The sequence below is a fragment of the Electrophorus electricus genome, unplaced genomic scaffold (genome assembly GCF_041902795.1).
Source record: "Electrophorus electricus isolate QZ-2024a unplaced genomic scaffold, ASM4190279v1 Scaffold210, whole genome shotgun sequence".
NCBI lineage: Eukaryota > Metazoa > Chordata > Actinopteri > Gymnotiformes > Gymnotidae > Electrophorus > Electrophorus electricus.
Window position 1 is genome coordinate 40,405 of NW_027658490.1, and position 6,776 is coordinate 47,180.

General features: G+C 41.6%; 1 long non-coding RNA gene across 1 annotated transcript; it reads left to right on the plus strand.

The window, feature by feature from the left end:
- The first annotated feature begins 384 nt into the window (after positions 1 to 384).
- Positions 385 to 6,070, plus strand: LOC113588756 (uncharacterized). The gene is made up of 3 exons (XR_004776085.2): positions 385 to 919; positions 1,278 to 1,441; positions 2,103 to 6,070. It is a non-coding gene; the product is annotated as an uncharacterized LOC113588756 (long non-coding RNA).
- The last annotated feature ends 706 nt before the right edge of the window (positions 6,071 to 6,776 follow it).

Here is a 6,776-nt window from a genome sequence, read left to right on the forward strand (position 1 = left end):
ACCCACACACACCCCTTCCCTCTTTAGTTTGGCAAATGATATGTGTATTCGAACCAACCATTTCAGCCAACACTCGTCTGTTCATTTTCCTGGCCTAGTCAGTCCCAAACACACACAAACACACACCTGTCCCATTACCTGACTTTGAGTGCTTCACTCTTATTTGGTTTCATGATAAAACTGAGGTGTACATGACTTCTAGCCAGATAAATTCTTCATTTGAATTTACAGGTATTCTCTCATCATTTAACTACCACTATGCCGTTTAAGGTGGGTTATGTTAAAGCAGGTCAAAGTCCTTTAGATGACTGATTAAAAGCTTGGACCATATTTCTCAAATCCACCTTAAGGCCCTGTAGCATTTTCTCTCCTTACTCCAAATGCTTTATTAGCAGGACATGTCTGATCATCTTCATACTTCAGTCCAACGTTCATTGAGCACTGCAGAGTGCATAAAATAACCTCTAAATTTGACATTTTTTGTATACTGCCCCCTAACGACCATTTAGGAATTACACTTTATTTGGTGTTATCTTTGATGTCATAGATAGGACTTATTGACTATAGCGAATCATAAGCTACCTTATATTGCATATTCACGAGCTGTGAACTCATCTGCCCCTCCCACACTCCACTCACTCTGAACAGAGATGGTGCACGCACACAAATGCTCAGTGTTTGGATGCAAGTGGGGGAAAGGTCACTCTCTACATTTTATTTTTAAAAAAAGAGACCAAATCAAAATGGCTCAGATTTCTTTCTGGGGTTGAAGTGACACCCAGTTCCAGAGTTTGTCGCAGGCATTTTACTGTGGACTCATTTGAAAACGGCTCAGTGCAGCTCCGGATTTGACAGTAAACCCAAACTGAAGGCAACAGCTTTCCTGACACTTCCTAGAGGCAACATGGATGATAAGGTGGTACGTCTTTATTTTTAAATAAGTCATTGTTTTCATTTGACACTTTATACAATAATGTAGCAAGTGATGAGAATATAACTAAATGTGCACAGGCTATGATTTGCTAATTTTATGTAATTTAGCTCATATACAAATGTCATTTTTAAAAGTGCCATTGACTTTCTCACATTTAGCTCCTGCCGTGTGCTCAAAGCCTGTTCGCTAATAGAAGCTAGCTCGCTAACATTAGCTAATAACTTTAAAGTACGAGTGATCAATAAGTAATAAATAATGCACAGATGATACCACTCTAAATATGTTCTTAAAAAATGAATAAATTAACCAGAGAATATGATTATCTTCTATTTAAACACGACAGATTCCGCTGTTGACCGAGACCCCTAACAGCCTTTCACCTCTTCAGGTTCCGACAATTAAAGTCGAGTTGATGTGATCCTACTTCCTGCGCCACACTGACTAAGTGGGGGGCTACGTTTGACACTGAGGCTGTCAATCAATCTGTGGTGCCCACACAGCAGAATGGTAAATGGCACCAGAGAAAAAAGAAATTTATTGAAAAATATTGAAAGATAACTGGAAAATATAACTTTTCTTTGCGGAAATATTTATTTTTCACAGATTAAAAATAAACAACTGCGCATGCATGGCCTTTAATATGCTTATGTAAACTACTGGTCTTATTTGGCTATGCTGATAAAGAGACCATGAGTAATTTTAGTAAAAACTGTCAATTAATACGGAAAATGTAAATGTACATACAAAACAAACCCAAAGTATTTAAGGGTGTGATCATATTCTATGAATACATGAAAATATAATTATTGTTGCAAAAATAAACTTATGGAAGGAGTACTATTTCAAAGCTGATTATAAAGAAATGGGAATCATGTCTAATTTTTCCTAATGGCATGCTGGAATTACCAGATGATTTAGTGCATATTATTATCTATGTTTTCAAGTTAAACACCAGACTATGGAATCCTGAGCTGCTAACAGGGAGCTACACTTTCTGTCACACATTCCTACCCAGTTCTGTACATCATCAGTAGCACGTTGTAATAATAATGACTAGACTGTTACCAGCTCAAGAGATTCTTTTACAGCAAACACTGCTTATATGTGTGATTTGGTCATCTTATGGCCTGCATGCATGAACCCATGTTTCATTTCGTCTTCCACAAAGCTCGTGTGAAATGGACACCCTACGGAGTGTCTATCTAGCACATCCCTTCTACTCATGGCCCTCCTCATCTCCTGTTGCAAATGTAAACTGAAGGAGAAAAGAGGCATCCCCACTGTGCAAATCGATACGAAATAAACAGCGAGGGGGGGGGGGATCAAGTCGAGAGGTTGATGCCTCAAGGCCGTTTGTGAAGCCTGCCGCCATCGGACTCGAGCTGCCTGATAAATCCCGCAGCTCAGCGCATGAGAGCTCCTTCAGTTCCTCTCAACTCTCCGGATGCCTCACGAATGCAAAACAAAGTGTGGGACGTGACGGTGAATCGTCGGTGCTCCACAGATTACGAATACGCAGAAGAGCGGTCCCTGTTCATCACGCGCCTGCTCTCCAGCGTAGCTCTGCGTGTCCCGCTTGGCTATAAACAAATCAAGCCACGGCTCAGACTGTCAGCCCGCTGCACGCTGGAGGCAAAGTGCGCTTCAGAAAGGCCTGCTGGGACTACTTCCAGCTACGCTGAGGATCTGGGCGGCACGCGCGCCACACAGCTCGATATAACTCATCTCATCTCCATTAAATGCCAATTAGCAGGTCTGATTTCTTTTCGCTTAAGTAAACGGGGATCTTAAGCCACAGAAGGAAGTTTCCTGAGGACAGCGAGGCATTGGCAGGGCTGCGGTGAAAGGCTTTAGAGGAAAGAAGGATGCTGGAACAAGACCCCAGGAGGGCTGCAGGCTATCCCAACAAACTGGGTCAGGTTACTACCACTCACAGTGCCTTCCAAGATCTGGTTTGTGAATGTGCTCGACTTTTAGACTCGTGAGTTTTTTCATGCATTTTTATCATTATGATCATTTTTTTGCCCCCTCGTTCTTACCGAGCCTGCTTGCTCCTCAGATCCCGCACTGACACTGAACACCCTACGCCCCATCACATAGTAAATCATCATTCATTCATGTTTCCGTGTTTATTGAGTTGTTGAGACAACGCAAATGTACAAGGCAGCGTTCAAGTGAATAGTTCAAGTGCAACCAATGTCCACGACTTCAGTTGAAAATCTAATGGATTTTAACTTCCCAGTGTGTCTGGAGTCCAGTGTTATTTGAGGATATTTCTGAACACACAGTACGATGTTGATTTTATCCCCCTATTTCACTAACTGACCGGGGACGTGATTAAATGTTAATGGGTTTTTCTTTCTTTTCTGGTGCCTGGTTCTGGTCAGCATAACAGGAAGCTCACAGAAATCTGGATGCTGGGAAAGATTAAAGTGCAGTGTAATCTTTAATTGCTTTGTTGGGTGCTGCTCTCAGCAACGTTCCTGGCATCTCATTCCATCCGTGTCTTCCTGATCCGTACGCCATTTGTCATATCGTCCTGCCAAGGCCCTGGATCGTGTGCCAGCCATTAGCATTCTGACCTCTGCAGGTCATAAGACGAAAATACATCAGAAGGCTACGGCCATCCCAGATCGATGGCACCCCGGGATCGTGCCAAAGGGCAGGGAGGAGGCAGCTAGCACTGCAAAACCGCTATGGCATCCGCTGCATAAATATCCATGTCAGGATAATAGCACTGGCCTGATATACTGCTGCAGAACTAGCCTGCCTTGCAGAACGTGCCAGGAAGCAATTCTGTACCGTATTTTCCACAAACTTGGGTGAGGGATTTTTACTCTCTTTTTTTCTCCCACTGCTCCTTTTATTAGTCACAAGCCAACAGTGACATCACGAAATTCCTCCAAAGTCACCCGGAGTGCCACTGTGAACACAGGCACACGCAGTTTTCCCTGATGGAGACTGACGGTCCCGGTGTGGTCATGTTTTGCTTGGTGGTGACTGAACATCCTTTGCAAACGCAGACCGGGGTTAGACAGGAAGGTATAAGAGAATGTATCATAAACAAAACTTCACGGAGTAGCGATTTGTTTTTAGCTGTCTAACTAATCAGTGTTTTCAGGCCCAAGTAAACCAACTCCATTTTGTTGTCTGAAAGTGAAGCAATTTCAGCATTAGATGTTTTATAATTAATGTGATGTTTATTAACAAATGTGCAAGAGAGAAGTGTGAGTGGGGTAAATTTTAATCCTAATAATTTTCTCAGACTTTCAGGCAATGTATGACAAGGCCTACAGATCTAATTTATTCATAATTTATACGACGGTTAAAACATAAACAATCATGTGACAGTTATGTGACAAATCTCTGTTGAAATTCTATTGGGTTTTTTTTTTTTCTTATTTTAGATGGCAAAAAGTTATAGTTAAAGTTATAGTTTCATTTTTCAACACATCAGAAAACAAAGTACTGACGTGTTTACTTCGGGACGTGACTGTTGTGTGTTGCAGCTCACAAACTGTGCCAGTCTGTCCCAGAGGAGATTTTCAACAAACCCAGGCCTTATCAGATGTCTGAGAGAAGGCCTTTTCAACCATCAAACATGTCTGCTCTAATGAGGTGTTTTGCAAAGAGTTAATCATATCCCAGGTTCTCTACAATACTCCTTCATGACAACCAGAAAAAGGGGAAAGGCAGAAATAACTAGACATGAATTCTCATAAATGAACTGCTTCTCAAGTTACCCAAAAGCATGCATCTGAAATCAGAATGCACTGAGAATAAAATGACTATAGAGTAAGTTAAACATCTTGCACCCTGCAGTGTAATGGTCTAACAGGATGGGCAGTGGTAGCTCAGTGGTGAAGGTGCTTGATAAGTAATCAGAAGGTTGCTAGTTTAAGTCCCACCACAGCCAGGTTTCCATTGTTGGGTCCCTGAGCAAAACCCTTAACCCTCAAGTTGTGTTCAGTCATAATTGTAAGTCACTTTGGATAAAAGTGTCAGGTAAATGTAAAATGAAGAAACAGACATTCTGTCCTCACCCTCGTAAGTGTAGCTTTGTTTCCTGCTTTTAACATTAAGGCTGCAAGATGAGAAATGTCCTTTAACCTCTGACTGAACTGAAACATTCTTGTTGAATTTTGATCTTCTCTGTGTACTCAAGTACACATAAACTTAACTGCAGTGTCAAAAGGGAAGTCTGTCCAGTGACACTTCCAGTGACCTCTATATTGATTAAATAACCTCTGTATTGATGAACACAGAAGACATTTCACACCAGAGTGAAAATATCATGTAATTGTACACTTTACTCTATATTCTAGTGCTCTTTTATTCAGTCTGATATTATGTACAAAAAGTCTTCCATCTTTGACATTGTAATACCCTCTGCCTCGACTTCTACTTAACAGACTTGGAATCTAATCCACACTTCAATCCACTGTTAGAGCATTTAACAATATATTCCCAAGTTACTGTTATTGGATAGAAAATAGTCAAAGGGAAAATTGCATAACGAGATTATTCATAATACTATCTAATAATAATAATATCTAACACTGTCTAATTTTGGTCTCCTCCCAAACAAGGGAAGATGCTTAATGAAAATTGACCCCAAATATCATAACCACTACCCTGAGTCCTCCTGAGTTATGGTGAAATGTTCTTATACAGTAACTAATGTGTTTACACTGTAGCTCCTCACCTTCCACACACCTTCACCTTCTAGCACACAGTGCGTTTTCATTATTCTGTAGGTAGGTTTTTGATCTAAATGAATACGTATCATTAAACACAATTTGAGTAAAACGTCTGTTTGTCAATATTACTTTCTATGGCTTCTGTCTTTACCAAAGCCAATAAGGCTTAACATTGAAAGGACAAATGGTCTGCTGTCCTGAATCTTAACAGGCACGGCTGACAGTTCACCGATGTGGAAAGGAAGTGTGTCATCACTTATGTGAGGACATATTTTACGTGTAATGTCTGATGGAAGTTGGACGTTGACTCCATAAGGGATTCTTATGTTCTTTAGCACAGGCAAATGGAGGTAATGCTCATCGGAGGTCGCTGTCCACAGGTGGGAGGTGGGGGGTTGACATGGAGAAGACAAATTCCTGTCACTGTGGACCTTTATAGAGAACCTCATAATTAAACTGCTTATTGGCTCTTGATGGTTCTGTGTAATTTCTGGAAACTGGAGAGACAGAGAGAGAAAGAGAGAGAGAAAGAGAGAGAGAGAGAGAGAGAGAGAGAGAGAGAGAGAGAGAGAGAGAGAGAGAGAGAGAGAGAGAGAGAGAGAGAGAGAGAGAGAGAGAGAGAGAGACAGAGCGAGAGAGAGAGAGAGACAGAGTGAGAGAGGGAGAGAGAGAGAGAGACAGAGAGAGAGAGAGAGAGAGAGAGAGAGATCCTCTTTCACTTCAGTTTGCAGCAGGTTTTCCTGCTTGACTACCCCTCCGATGGCATCAGGTCACCCGAGTCCTTATGATGAGTGTCCTTGTGCACAGCTATGAAGATACCAAGGCTGCTGCAGCCGTCTTGGTTTACGTGTACGATCACTGCAGTGTTCAGTAGGATGATATTGACACAGATGTCCGAATTCTATGCGGATTTAGCAATTTCCGTCACCCAAATCAGATAAAGAGTTACTGCTGTAATGGCCATAAAGGCTTTCGAAGGTTATTTAATCTTCTTCACTGAAGTTTCAAAATCCACGTGCAGTTAAGAAGCTTTTAACCTTAAGATACTCAGCGAGTCAGATATGGAGACAAGGAAGGTCCTTACTGAGTGCATCTTCTGAAGACGGGGTTACCTAGAGTCGCGTTTGTGATGGCTCATTCAC